We start from the raw sequence: 15,722 nt of genomic DNA on the forward strand, positions 1-15,722 counted from the left end.
AATTGCCCCAGGCCTGAGTGCGTTTGTTACCCAGCTCTAATTGCCCCAGGCCTGAGTGCGTTTGTTACCCAGCTCTAATTGCCCCAGACCTGAGTGCGTTTGTTACCCAGCTCTAATTGCCCCAGACTTGAGTGTGTTTGTTACCCAGCTCTAATTGCCCCAGACCTGAGTGCGTTTGTTACCCAGCTCTAATTGCCCCAGACCTGAGTGCGTTTGTTACCCAGCTCTAATTGCCCCAGACCTGAGTGTGTTTGTTACCCAGCTCTAATTGCCCCAGACCTGAGTGTGTTTGTTACCCAGCTCTAATTGCCCCAGGCCTGAGTGTGTTTATTACCCAGCTCTAATTGCCCCAGACCTGAGTGTGTTTGTTACTCAGCTCTAATTGCCCCAGACTTGAGTGTGTTTGTTACCCATCTCTAATTGCCCCAGACCTGAGTGTGTTTGTTACCCAGCTCTAATTGCCCCAGACCTGAGTGCGTTTGTTACCCAGCTCTAATTGCCCCAGGCCTGAGTGTGTTTGTTACCCAGCTCTAATTGCCCCAGACCTGAGTGTGTTTGTTACCCAGCTCTAATTGCCCCAGACCTGAGTGCGTTTGTTACCCAGCTCTAATTGCCCCAGGCCTGAGTGCGTTTGTTACGCAGCTCTAATTGCCCCAGACCTGAGTGCGTTTGTTACCCAGCTCTAATTGCCCCAGACCTGAGTGCGTTTGTTACCCAGATCTAATTGCCCCAGGCCTGAGTGCGTTTGTTACCCAGCTCTAATTGCCCCAGGCCTGAGTGTGTTTATTACCCAGCTCTAATTGCCCCAGACCTGAGTGTGTTTGTTACCCAGCTCTAATTGCCCCAGACCTGAGTGTGTTTGTTACCCAGCTCTAATTGCCCCAGACCTGAGTGCGTTTGTTACCCAGCTCTAATTGCCCCAGACCTGAGTGCGTTTATTACTCAGCTCTAATTGCCCCAGACCTGAGTGCATTTGTTACCCAGCTCTAATTGCCCCAGACCTGAGTGTGTTTGTTACCCAGCTCTAATTGCCTCAACCTGAGTGTGTTTGTTACCCAGCTCTAAGTGCCCCAGGCCTGAGTGCGTTTGTTCCCCAGCTCTAATTGCCCCAGGCCTGAGTGTGTTTGTTACCCAGATCTAATTGCCCCAGACCTGAGTGCGTTTGTTACCCAGCTCTAATTGCCCCAGGCCTGAGTGTGTTTGTTACCCAGATCTAATTGCCCCAGGCCTGAGTGCGTTTGTTACCCAGCTCTAATTGCCCCAGGCCTGAGTGCGTTTGTTACCCAGATCTAATTGCCCCAGGCCTGAGTGTGTTTGTTACCCAGATCTAATTGCCCCAGGCCTGAGTGCGTTTGTTACCCAGATCTAATTGCCCCAGGCCTGAGTGCGTTTGTTACCCAGATCTAATTGCCCCAGGCCTGAGTGCGTTTGTTACCCAGATCTAATTGCCCCAGGCCTGAGTGCGTTTGTTACCCAGCTCTAATTGCCCCAGGCCTGAGTGCGTTTGGTACCCAGATCTAATTGCCCCAGACCTGAGTGTGTTTGTTACCCAGCTCTAATTGCCCCAGACCTGAGTGCGTTTGTTCCCCAGCTCTAATTGCCCCAGGCCTGAGTGCGTTTGTTACCCAGCTCTAATTGCCCCAGGCCTGAGTGTGTTTGTTACCCAGCTCTAATTGCCCCAGGCCTGAGTGCGTTTGTTACCCAGATCTAATTGCCCCAGGCCTGAGTGCGTTTGTTACCCAGCTCTAATTGCCCCAGGCCTGAGTGTGTTTGTTACCCAGCTCTAATTGCCCCAGGCCTGAGTGCGTTTGTTACCCAGATCTAATTGCCCCAGACCTGAGTGTGTTTGTTACCCAGCTCTAATTGCCCCAGACCTGAGTGCGTTTGTTCCCCAGCTCTAATTGCCCCAGGCCTGAGTGCGTTTGTTACCCAGCTCTAATTGCCCCAGGCCTGAGTGTGTTTGTTACCCAGCTCTAATTGCCCCAGGCCTGAGTGCGTTTGTTACCCAGATCTAATTGCCCCAGGCCTGAGTGCGTTTGTTACCCAGCTCTAATTGCCCCAGGCCTGAGTGCGTTTGTTACCCAGATCTAATTGCCCCAGGCCTGAGTGTGTTTGTTACCCAGCTCTAATTGCCCCAGGCCTGAGTGCGTTTGTTACCCAGCTCTAATTGCCCCAGGCATGAGTGTGTTTGTTACCCAGCTCTAATTGCCCCAGGCCTGAGTGCGTTTGTTACCCAGATCTAATTGCCCCAGGCCTGAGTGCGTTTGTTACCCAGCTCTAATTGCCCCAGGCATGAGTGTGTTTGTTACCCAGCTCTAATTGCCCCAGGCCTGAGTGCGTTTGTTACCCAGCTCTAATTGCCCCAGGCATGAGTGTGTTTGTTACCCAGCTCTAATTGCCCCAGGCCTGAGTGCGTTTGTTACCCAGATCTAATTGCCCCAGACCTGAGTGTGTTTGTTACCCAGCTCTAATTGCCCCAGGCCTGAGTGCGTTTGTTACCCAGCTCTAATTGCCCCAACCTGAGTGTGTTTGTTCCCCAGCTCTAAGTGCCCCAGGCCTGAGTGTGTTTGTTCCCCAGCTCTAATTGCCCCAGACCTGAGTGCGTTTGTTACCCAGCTCTAATTGCCCCAGGCCTGAGTGTGTTTGTTACCCAGCTCTAATTGCCCCAGACCTGAGTGCGTTTCTTACCCAGCTCTAATTGCCCCAGACCTGAGTGCGTTTGTTACCCAGCTCTAATTGCCCCAGGCCTGAGTGCGTTTGTTACCCAGCTCTAATTGCCCCAGGCCTGAGTGCGTTTGTTACCCAGCTCTAATTGCCCCAGACCTGAGTGTGTTTGTTACCCAGCTCTAATTGCCCCAGGCCTGAGTGTGTTTGTTACCCAGCTCTAATTGCCCCAGACCTGGGTGCGTTTGTTACCCAGCTCTAATTGCCCCAGACCTGAGTGCGTTTGTTACCCAGCTCTAATTGCCCCAGACCTGAGTGCGTTTGTTACCCAGCTCTAATTGCCCCAGGCCTGAGTGTGTTTGTTACCCAGCTCTAATTACCCCAGACCTGAGTGCGTTTGTTACCCAGCTCTAATTGCCCCAGGCCTGAGTGCGTTTGTTACCCAGCTCTAATTGCCCCAGGCCTGAGTGCGTTTGTTACCCACCTCTAATTGCCCCAGACCTGAGTGCGTTTGTTACCCAGCTCTAATTGCCCCAGACTTGAGTGTGTTTGTTACCCAGCTCTAATTGCCCCAGACCTGAGTGCGTTTGTTACCCAGCTCTAATTGCCCCAGACCTGAGTGCGTTTGTTACCCAGCTCTAATTTCCCCAGGCCTGAGTGTGTTTGTTACCCAGCTCTAATTGCCCCAGACCTGAGTGTGTTTGTTACCCAGCTCTAATTGCCCCAGGCCTGAGTGTGTTTATTACCCAGCTCTAATTGCCCCAGACCTGAGTGTGTTTGTTACTCAGCTCTAATTGCCCCAGACTTGAGTGTGTTTGTTACCCATCTCTAATTGCCCCAGACCTGAGTGTGTTTGTTACCCAGCTCTAATTGCCCCAGACCTGAGTGTGTTTGTTACCCAGCTCTAATTGCCCCAGGCCTGAGTGTGTTTGTTACCCAGCTCTAATTGCCCCAGACCTGAGTGTGTTTGTTACCCAGCTCTAATTGCCCCAGACCTGAGTGCGTTTGTTACCCAGCTCTAATTGCCCCAGGCCTGAGTGCGTTTGTTACGCAGCTCTAATTGCCCCAGACCTGAGTGCGTTTGTTACCCAGCTCTAATTGCCCCAGACCTGAGTGTGTTTGTTACCCAGCTCTAATTGCCCCAGGCCTGAGTGCGTTTGTTACCCAGCTCTAATTGCCCCAGACTTGAGTGTGTTTGTTACCCAGCTCTAATTGCCCCAGACCTGAGTGCGTTTGTTACCCAGCTCTAATTGCCCCAGGCCTGAGTGCGTTTGTTACCCAGCTCTAATTGCCCCAGACTTGAGTGTGTTTGTTACCCAGCTCTAATTGCCCCAGGCCTGAGTGCGTTTGTTACCCAGCTCTAATTGCCCCAGACCTGAGTGCGTTTGTTACCCAGCTCTAATTGCCCCAGACTTGAGTGTGTTTGTTACCCAGCTCTAATTGCCCCAGACCTGAGTGCGTTTGTTACCCAGCTCTAATTGCCCCAGACCTGAGTGCGTTTGTTACTCAGCTCTAATTGCCCCAGGCCTGAGTGTGTTTGTTACTCAGCTCTAATTGCCCCAGGCCTGAGTGCAATTGTTACCCAGCTCTAATTGCCCCAGGCCTGAGTGCGTTTGTTACCCAGCTCTAATTGCCCCAGACCTGAGTGCGTTTGTTACCCAGCTCTAATTGCCCCAGACCTGAGTGTGTTTGTTACCCAGCTCTAATTGCCCCAGACCTGAGTGTGTTTGTTACTCAGCTCTAATTGCCCCAGACCTGAGTGCGTTTGTTACCCAGCTCTAATTGCCCCAGACCTGAGTCTGTTTGTTACCCAGCTCTAATTGCCCCAGACCTGAGTGCGTTTGTTACCCAGCTCTAATTGCCCCAGACCTGAGTGTGTTTGTTACTCAGCTCTAATTGCCCCAGGCCTGAGTGTGTTTGTTACCCAGCTCTAATTGCCCCAGACCTGAGTGCGTTTGTTACCCAGCTCTAATTGCCCCAGGCCTGAGTGTGTTTGTTACCCAGCTCTAATTGCCCCAGACCTGAGTGTGTTTGTTACTCAGCTCTAATTGCCCCAGACTTGAGTGTGTTTGTTACCCAGCTGTAATTGCCCCAGACCTGAGTGCGTTTGTTACCCAGCTCTAATTGCCCCAGACCTGAGTGCGTTTGTTACCCAGCTCTAATTGCCCCAGACCTGAGTGCATTTGTTACCCAGCTCTAATTGCCCCAGACCTGAGTGCGTTTGTTACCCAGCTCTAATTGCCCCAGACCTGAGTGTGTTTGTTACCCAGCTCTAATTGCCCCAGGCCTGAGTGCGTTTGTTACCCAGCTCTAATTGCCCCAGGCCTGAGTGTGTTTGTTACCCAGCTCTAATTGCCCCAGGCCTGAGTGTGTTTGTTACCCAGCTCTAATTGCCCCAGGTCTGAGTGTGTTTGTTACCCAGCTCTAATTGCCCCAGGCCTGAGTGCGTTTGTTACCCAGCTCTAATTGCCCCAGGCCTGAGTGTGTTTGTTACCCAGCTCTAATTGCCCCAGGTCTGAGTGTGTTTGTTACCCAGCTCTAATTGCCCCAGGCCTGAGTGCGTTGGTTACCCAGCTCTAATTGCCCCAGACCTGAGTGTGTTTGTTCCCCAGCTCTAATTGCCCCAGGCCTGAGTGTGTTTGTTGCCCAGCTCTAATTGCCCCAGACCTGAGTGTGTTTGTTCCCCAGCTCTAATTGCCCCAACCTGAGTGTGTTTGTTGCCCAGCTCTAATTGCCCCAACCTGAGTGCGTTTGTTACCCAGCTCTAATTGCCCCAGGCCTGAGTGTGTTTGTTACCCAGCTCTAATTGCCCCAGGCCTGAGTGTGTTTGTTACCCAGCTCTAATTGCCCCAGACCTGAGTGCGTTTGTTACCCAGCTCTAATTGCCCCAGGCCTGAGTGTGTTTGTTACCCAGCTCTAATTGCCCCAGACCTGAGTGCGTTTGTTACCCAGCTCTAATTGCCCCAGACCTGAGTGCGTTTGTTTCCCAGCTCTAATTGCCCCAGACCTGAGTGCGTTTGTTTCCCAGCCCTAATTGCCCCAGACCTGAGTGTGTTTGTTACCCAGCTCTAATTGCCCCAGGCCTGAGTGTGTTTGTTACCCAGCTCTAATTGCCCCAGGCCTGAGTGCGTTTGTTACCCAGCTCTAATTGCCCCAGGCCTGAGTGCGTTGGTTACCCAGCTCTAATTGCCCCAGACCTGAGTGCGTTTGTTACCCAGCTCTAATTGCCCCAGACCTGAGTGTGTTTGTTACTCAGCTCTAATTGCCCCAGGCCTGAGTGTGTTTGTTACCCAGCTCTAATTGCCCCAGACCTGAGTGCGTTTGTTACCCAGCTCTAATTGCCCCAGACCTGAGTGTGTTTGTTCCCCAGCTCTAATTGCCCCAGGCCTGAGTGTGTTTGTTACCCAGCTCTAATTGCCCCAGGCCTGAGTGTGTTTGTTACCCAGCTCTAATTGCCCCAGGCCTGAGTGCGTTTGTTACCCAGCTCTAAGTGCCCCAGGCCTGAGTGTGTTTGTTACCCAGCTCTAATTGCCCCAGGCCTGAGTGCGTTTGTTACCCAGCTCTAATTGCCCCAGGCCTGAGTGTGTTTGTTACCCAGCTCTAATTGCCCCAGGCCTGAGTGCGTTTGTTACCCAGCTCTAATTGCCCCAGGCCTGAGTGCGTTTGTTACCCAGCTCTACGTGCCCCAGGCCTGAGTGCGTTTGTTACCCAGCTCTAATTGCCCCAGGCCTGAGTGCGTTTGTTACCCAGCTCTAATTGCCCCAGGCCTGAGTGTGTTTGTTACCCAGCTCTAATTGCCCCAGGCCTGAGTGCGTTTGTTACCCAGCTCTAATTGCCCCAGACCTGAGTGCGTTTGTTCCCCAGCTCTAATTGCCCCAGGCCTGAGTGCGTTTGTTCCCCAGCTCTTATTGCCCCAGACCTGAGTGCGTTTGTTCCCCAGCTCTAATTGCCCCAGGCCTGAGTGCGTTTGTTCCCCAGCTCTAATTGCCCCAGACCTGAGTGTGTTTGTTACCCAGCTCTAATTGCCCCAGGCCTGAGTGCGTTTGTTACCCAGCTCTAATTGCCCCAGACCTGTGTGTGTTTGTTACTCAGCTCTAATTGCCCCAGACCTGAGTGCGTTTGTTACCCAGCTCTAATTGCCCCAGACCTGAGTGTGTTTGTTACTCAGCTCTAATTGCCCCAGGCCTGAGTGTGTTTGTTACCCAGCTCTAATTGCCCCAGACCTGAGTGTGTTTGTTACTCAGCTCTAATTGCCCCAGGCCTGAGTGTGTTTGTTACCCAGCTCTAATTGCCCCAGACCTGAGTGTGTTTGTTACTCAGCTCTAATTGCCCCAGACCTGAGTGTGTTTGTTACCCAGCTCTAATTGCCCCAGACCTGAGTGTGTTTGTTACTCAGCTCTAATTGCCCCAGACCTGAGTGCGTTTGTTACCCAGCTCTAATTGCCCCAGACCTGAGTGTGTTTGTTACCCAGCTCTAATTGCCCCAGGCCTGAGTGTGTTTGTTACCCAGCTCTAATTGCCCCAGGCCTGAGTGTGTTTGTTACCCAGCTCTAATTGCCCCAACCTGAGTGTGTTTGTTACCCAGCTCTAATTGCCCCAGGCCTGAGTGTGTTTGTTACCCAGCTCTAATTGCCCCAGGCCTGAGTGCGTTTGTTACCCAGCTCTAATTACCCCAGACCTGAGTGTGTTTGTTACCCAGCTCTAATTGCCCCAGGCCTGAGTGTGTTTGTTACCCAGCTCTAATTGCCCCAGGCCTGAGTGCGTTTGTTACCCAGCTCTAATTGCCCCAGACCTGAGTGCGTTTGTTACCCAGCTCTAATTGCCCCAGGCCTGAGTGTGTTTGTTACCCAGCTCTAATTGCCCCAGACCTGAGTGTGTTTGTTACCCAGCTCTAATTGCCCCAGACCTGAGTGTGTTTGTTACCCAGCTCTAATTGCCCCAGACCTGAGTGTGTTTGTTACCCAGCTCTAATTGCCCCAGGCCTGAGTGTGTTTGTTACCCAGCTCTAATTGCCCCAGACCTGAGTGCGTTTGTTACCCAGCTCTAATTGCCCCAGACCTGAGTGCGTTTGTTCCCCAGCTCTAATTGCCCCAGGCCTGAGTGCGTTTGTTACCCAGCTCTAATTGCCCCAGGCCTGAGTGTGTTTGTTACCCAGCTCTAATTGCCCCAGGCCTGAGTGCGTTTGTTGCCCAGCTCTAATTGCCCCAGACCTGAGTGCGTTTGTTACCCAGCTCTAATTGTCCCAGACCTGAGTGTGTTTGTTACCCAGCTCTAATTGCCCCAGACCTGAGTGTGTTTGTTACCCAGCTCTAATTGCCCCAGGCCTGAGTGTGTTTGTTACCCAGCTCTAATTGCCCCAGACCTGAGTGCGTTTGTTACCCAGCTCTAATTGCCCCAGACCTGAGTGCGTTTGTTCCCCAGCTCTAATTGCCCCAGGCCTGAGTGCGTTTGTTACCCAGCTCTAATTGCCCCAGGCCTGAGTGTGTTTGTTACCCAGCTCTAATTGCCCCAGACCTGAGTGCGTTTGTTACCCAGCTCTAATTGCCCCAGGCCTGAGTGCGTTTGTTACCCAGCTCTAATTGCCCCAGGCCTGAGTGTGTTTGTTACTCAGCTCTAATTGCCCCAGACCTGAGTGCGTTTGTTACCCAGCTCTAATTGCCCCAGGCCTGAGTGCGTTTGTTGCCCAGCTCTAATTGCCCCAGACCTGAGTGCGTTTGTTGCCCAGCTCTAATTGCCCCAGACCTGAGTGTGTTTGTTACCCAGCTCTAATTGCCCCAGGCCTGAGTGTGTTTGTTACCCAGCTCTAAGTGCCCCAGGCCTGAGTGTGTTTGTTACCCAGCTCTAATTGCCCCAGGCCTGAGTGTGTTTGTTACCCAGCTCTAATTGCCCCAGGCCTGAGTGTGTTTGTTACTCAGCTCTAATTGCCCCAGACCTGAGTGCGTTTGTTACCCAGCTCTAATTGCCCCAGGCCTGAGTGTGTTTGTTACCCAGCTCTAATTGCCCCAGGCCTGAGTGTGTTTGTTACCCAGCTCTAATTGCCCCAGACCTGAGTGTGTTTGTTACCCAGCTCTAATTGCCCCAGGCCTGAGTGTGTTTGTTACCCAGCTCTAATTGCCCCAGGCCTGAGTGTGTTTGTTACTCAGCTCTAATTGCCCCAGACCTGAGTGCGTTTGTTACCCAGCTCTAATTGCCCCAGACCTGAGTGTGTTTGTTACCCAGCTCTAATTGCCCCAGGCCTGAGTGTGTTTGTTACCCAGCTCTAATTGCCCCAGACCTGAGTGTGTTTGTTACCCAGCTCTAATTGCCCCAGGCCTGAGTGCATTTGTTACCCAGCTCTAATTGCCCCAGGCCTGAGTGCGTTTGTTACCCAGCTCTAATTGCCCCAGGCCTGAGTGTGTTTGTTACCCAGCTCTAATTGCCCCAGGCCTGAGTGCTCACGCTGCTGTCCCAGAGGTTAGTTATGTGCCTTTCTCATTGCTGTGGGTCTGGAGTTACATATAGACCGGAATAATTGATCATTGTTGCCATAGTCACTCGTTTAATAATTGCAGACTTTATTGATTGAATTTGAATGCCACCTGCTGCGATGGTGGCATTTGAACATGAGTTCCTCGAAGATTAACCTGGGCCTGGCGATTACTAGTGTAGTGACTCAGAGGGTGCTGGTCCTGTGGAAGTCCCTCCTGCAGAACGAGGTGGAAGCCCAGCCACTGAATACATTTAAAACAGAGAGAGTTAAATGTGGACACCATATGCCTGAAGGTGCATGGGGAGGGAGTAGGCGTGTGGCAGTGAGAGGGATCAGTCATGATCGTGATGAATGTTGGATCAGATTCGATGACATAAATGGCCTGAACCTGCTCTAATTGCTATGTTTCCACATTATCATCTCCCATCTAATGGCATGGAGAGGCAGTGAAAGGACTGTTTTTGCGGTCTGTGCTTAATTGGTTGCATTTCGTGAGGATTTGTGTAGGACAGGGTTCCCGAGAGATGTTCCCAAGATATTTCCGTTCTCTAACTCTCCATTGACCTGTGTTGAGTAAATTGAGTGAAATTCCTCCAGCGATGTCCTGGGCCTCAGGATGACTCACGATCTGTCAGCACCTTTTCTGCATCTCAGCCTAGATTTGGTTAAAGTCTCTGGACTGAGACTCAAACTCACAGCCTCAGATTCAGACTTGAGACACTGAAACATGGCTGACCCTTTAATTGGTTATTCGCACCATCACCCCAGATTAGAGAGGGTGTGAATAAACCAAACACACCTTAAAGCCGAGATCGCTAACGTCCATTTGGCACTGAGGACAAAGACTGACCTTCAGAAACAAATGGTCTCCCAGCTCCTTCAGTCAGAACAATTTCCTGGTGTATTCTATATACACTTTCCAAATTAAAGATTCTCATTTTGGATACCATAGCAAGAGGGAATTCAGGAAAATAACTACTGCTCAGAAACCACTTGCAAATGCAGGGAATGCAGTCAAGATGTACATGCATTGAATGGAAAGTATAGCAATCTGTGGACATGAGTGTAGGTCAACTCCTAGTTGATGATTACCATTTTGTGTTTGATCTTTGAATGAACACATCAACCCTTAACTGGAATCAAAGAAAAGAGCATTCTGTTCAGAGTGGCCAATCCCCACTGCTTTCTGCTAGTCCCACGTCCCCCCACTAACACCTGCACTTTGCTGCTTAGTCTGGTACAGATCCCTTTTTCAAATATGCATCCCGTTCCCATCACACCAGGATCCAAGACTTCAATGGCAAAGAATTCTCTTGCTACGTTAATATCAGAATTTATCATAAAATAATCAATTAATGTGCAGTTTCCTGGGACTGGAGGGATTTACTAATGAGTAGAAGTAAGGCCTGTATTCAAATGAATTTAGAAAAAATGTGAGATGACCTTTTTGAAATAATTAAGCTTTTTAGAGGATTTGATATGCTGCTTCTCTTTGTGGGAGAGTTTAGGAGCAGTGGCATAATCTTAGAATGAGGGGTCTTCCGGTGCACGCAGAGATGAGAGATTCCAGATGGTAATGGATTATACTGAGACACAATTGCATCTTCTTTGATTCCTATTCTCAATGATTCTGATGCGTACACTCCTGACATCCCAGCGTGTTGCAGCTGATGACAGAAATGAAATTATTTCAAAGTTGGTGAAGAAATTTTGCACTGTCTGGAGTGGCGGAGTCCAAAACTAGAGGGGCATTGGTTTAAGGTGAGAGGGGAAAGATATAAAAGTGACCTAAGGAGCAACTTTTTCATGCAGAGGATGGTGCGTGTATGGAATAAGCTGCCAGAGGAAGTGTTGGAGGCTGGTACATCTGGGTGGGTACATGAATAGGCAATGTTTAGAGGGATATGGGCCAGATGCTGGAAAATGGGAGTAGATTTATTTCAGAATCTGGTCGGAATGGACAAGTTGAATGGAAGAGTCTGTCTCTCTGCTGTACACCTCTGACCGTGGCTCTGATTACCTGCTGTGTTCGGTAGAATACCTTTGGAAGCAGAATTTACACAGCCCTCATGTCCATACCCAGAAAGTTCCAGCAATACACAAGATCAGGTTCTGGCCCTGTTCCCCTCACAGCAGAACATGAAAGACAGTTTCTGACGAGCAAGGAACAAATCAGAACAGCCAGGATCTTAATGAAAGTTAGAGCAGGCTTGACAGTAGCTCTAATGTCTTCACACGCTCTCAAATGTTCTCACATGTTTTCTAATGCTCTCACAGATTCTAATATTCTCTTAGTGCTCTCACACCCCTTTAATATGCACACAAGCTGTCTAATGCTCTCACAGGCTCTCTAATGCTCTCAGACTCTCATGCTCTCACAGGCTCTCTAATGCTCTCACAGATTCTCTAATACTCTCAGGCTCTCTCATGCTCTCAGGGGCTCTCTGATACTCTCACAGACTCTCTAATACTCTCACAGACTCTCTAATGTTCTCACAGGCTCTCTAATACTCTCACAGGCTCTCTAATACTCTCACAGGCTCTCATGAACTCTCTCATGCTGTCACAGGCTGTCTCTCTTCACAGACTCTCAAATACTCTCACAGACTGTCAAATACTCTCACAGGCTCTCTAATGCTCTCTCAGGCTCTCACAGACTGTCTAATGTTCTCACAGACTCTTTCACTTCAGAGACTCAACCTGGGTTCTCAATCAACTACTCCCAATTCTTCTATTGCTGTTGAATTGAGCTTTCTTGTGAAAGTGTTGTGAGGTGTTTCATTCTAGTGAAAAGCTGCTATTCAAATACAAAGCTGCTACAGAGAGTCGCTCATCCAATTTACATCAGGCTCGAGGGGCTGAATGGCCCCACTGCTGCTCTTTCTGACTAACAGCAGCCTACTTCATCAGACTATTGGCGATGTTTTACAGAAACAGACCGATTTCAATTGTAAAAATCAGAAATAGTCAGTAAGATCCAAATACATTTCTGTGCAAATTCATCTCAATTGATTCAGTTTGGTGTAATTTACTGCAAAGACCATTCTTCTGTCAGTGAGATGAAGCTCAAGGTTTTAGCTGCTGAGCAACTGGTACAAAGGTTGCTATTGATGTCTAAGAAAAACACAGAGTGTTAAAACTGCTGTAATATTCACACCACAGCAGTATGTACACACCACAGCAGTACCAAGACTCACAGCTTCAGTTATGGCGCGATGATTTTCTCCAGTCACTGGCCTGGCCACTTTGACGTTGCCCATCTTTACATCAAGCCACCCCCAAATGTTAAAGCTGTCTCTGACCTGCCCAGATGGAGGAGGCCATTAGGTAAATAATTCCAGGTTAACCACCCACCCACCCCCCCACTGGCAGCTGGGTAGCTCGGTGGTTAGCACTGCTGTCTGACCCAGGTTTGATCCCACCCTCGGGTGACTGTCTGTGTGGAGTTTGCACATTCTCCCCGTGTCTGCGTGGGTTTCCTCCTGGTGCTCCGGTTTCCTCCCACTGTCCAAAGATGTGCAGGTTAGGTGGATTGGCCGTGGGAAATGCAGGGTTACAGGGATAGGCTAATGGGATGCTCTTTGGAGGGTCAGTGTGGACTTGATGGGCCAAGTGTCATCTTTGCACATTGTAAAGTATCTATGGTGATCTCTTCACTCTCTTAAATGAAATGGACAGTTGCAAATGGACAGCCTCTCTCAGGCCTGTCAACGTAGGTTCGAACCCCTTCGTGGTCCATCCCTCATTTATCACAATGGGAATTGAACTGAATCCAAAAGGAATGGCTCAGTTATACAGGAGCTGGAGAGAGTACTGTGTATCATGTCTAGAGTATTGGTCACCTTACTGAAGGAAGGATGTAAGTGTGATGGATGTAATCATCATAGCAATCATAGAATCCCTAGGGTGTGGAAGCAGGTCAATCAGTCCACACCACCCCTCCGAAAAACATCCCACTCAAACCCATTCCCCTACAACCCAGCATTTCCCATGGCTGATCCACCTAATGTTTATGCTCCTGAATACTACGGGCAATTTAGCATGGCCAGTCGGCCTAACCTGTACATCTTTGGACTATGGGAGGAAAGTGGAGCATCCGGAAGAAATCCACGCAGACACGGGGAGGATGTGCAAATTCCTCCACTCAGACAGGCACCTAAATGTAGAATCAAACCTGGGATCCCTGCGCTGTGAGGCAGCAGTGCTAACCACTGAGCCACTGTGCCACCATGATGTTGTATTGAGGCATTTGAGGTTTGCTGGACTAATACCTGGAACGGGCAGGAGGAAAGGTTGGAGAGACTGGAGTTTAGAGGATTAAGAGGCAACTTGATTGAAACATATAAGATACTGAGGGGTTTTGACAGGGCAGGTGTGGAGAGTATGTTCCCTCTTCTGAGAGAATCTAGAGCTAGCAGTCTCCCATTTCAAAGAGAGACCCAGTGAAATCTTTTCTCCCACAGGGTCATGAGTCTTTGGAACTTACTTCTTCAAAAGGCAGCATAAAAAGGCAAAGACTTTTAACATTTTTCAGGTCGAGATAGGTGGGTTTTTGAGAAATAAGGAGGTGTAAGGTATTGGGGGTAAATGGGAAGGTGGAGTTGAGCTTACATCCATGCGCTTACTAAATGGTGAAGCAGGCTCAAGGTGGTCGAATGGCCTTATTCCTATTCCCAATGTCTGCACTGGACAGGGTCCAAGAGGACTCATAGTGGCGGTGGCATCAGTGGAGACGGGATGGTGCCAAACAGTGATGCTTTTTATTCCATTGGCAGTGGGGATTCGGCCCAGCAACTAGGGCCATGGCCCATGGTGCAGCACTGAACATGGAGGATCATAAAGTTGAACATTTTACTTTATTTCTTTATTTTTCTGCCTTTACTTTCTACGTTTTGGTTTATTTTTCTGCGTTTTAAAATGATGCCGGAGAGTAGCAGCACTATGCAACACTTTTACAAAATACAGTGACAATGAATAATTCAAATCAATGTTCAAACCTTCATATCGATGGCTTCATTTTTGGCTTAGCACTTCACACATGTCTACAAAACCCATGATGTTGCACTGGTATCTGACACCCTCACATTAATTTGATACTCTCCTTCAGCAAGGCCGTGTTTTAACAGTCACTAACCATTTCTCAGATAGTGACCTGACAATGCCATCTGGTGTGATGTTACGTAATTCATTAGAATCATTGGCTGATGTCACACCACATTCCATTGGCTTGCTTTGCTTCTTTTGAGCTAAACCATTAGAAAACTGCTTGCTCTACACTGGGCATGCTTTCCATCATTTTATCCTCTGCATCCTTGCCTCTGGCCTTGATCTTTCTGCTATCTTTTCTATGAATATTTATTCTTTTTATCCAGCGTGTTGTCCCCATTGGCCCCAAATATCTTTTAGCAGAATTCGATCTGTCCTCTCAGTAGTCCACTTTAACTCACGTTTGACCATGTCAAAGCTTCTGCATATGTCAGTTTCTTTCTTGACAATAAGTTTCTCCTCTCTCAGCAAGTGTGCTGTGGCAGCAGAATCCCTTATGCCTATGACAACCCTATCTTTGATGATATTATCTTTCAGCTGTCCATACTCATAGGGTAGGGCTAGACGTATCTGTGCCATCACATTCTGATGAATTGCCTTCCTTTCCAGTTGAGCTCTGATGTCAAACATGTACTCTATATCTATAAATTAATATGAGTTCACAATGCATCTTCAGAGCCTTCAAACTCTCTCCTGTCTGACTTCTCTGCTCCACAGTGAGGCCTGACCTACATTTCCCACAGACAAGTAGCAGGGTTGTAATTCTTACAAGCTCAGTTTATCTTTAAAATTAATTCTTTTGTTATGCCATTGTTTTCCTTTGAGAGGGGAAATATTCCAACTCTGCCTCATATCTCCTTTCATTTCCATAGCAGCAGGCAGTTGAAATTGCACAGATACTCAGCCAGTGGCAGGCTGTAACATTTTTTTATTCGCAGTTTCGTTCAGTGCCTAACTCTCTCGGGGCTCAGAAAATCCACACATTTTCAGCTGCCACACCTTTTGAATGATGTTCACTTCTCCCACAGAGGTAGAAATCACATGACTACAGCAAACCAGCCAGTACCATAAAGGTATGACTACATTTCGCCAAACTGTGCCTCCCAACCAGCAGAGACGTCAAGCCCCTGTACCCCCACATCCCGTCCCCTTGGCTGCTTTCTCAATGCAAGTTGCTGCTGTGGTGTTAGGTGGACAATACCCGATCTATTTCATGATACAAAACCCCAATAAGACCACTTGTACAGTTTTTTGATGAGATAACACAAACCTGGAATTCAATCCTGCTCAAAGCATATGTGTCGACCTTATATAAAATGCATTTCTAGACCGAACGCAGTGGGTGAGAGACTCAGCCTACATGCCTCTGTGTCTCTACAGCAAATATGTCGTGAACAAACAAGGTTTTTAAATAATGTTGGGTGTAGCTGATGTGAATAACTTTACAATGAAATGAAATCACAGAGTGTGGGAGCTGACTCAGTGTACTGTAATTACTAACTGTGTACTTGTGAACAATTAGAGACAATCCTGTAAATTCCAC

This window comes from Stegostoma tigrinum, chromosome 36, assembly GCF_030684315.1.
Source record: "Stegostoma tigrinum isolate sSteTig4 chromosome 36, sSteTig4.hap1, whole genome shotgun sequence".
Taxonomy (NCBI): domain Eukaryota; kingdom Metazoa; phylum Chordata; class Chondrichthyes; order Orectolobiformes; family Stegostomatidae; genus Stegostoma; species Stegostoma tigrinum.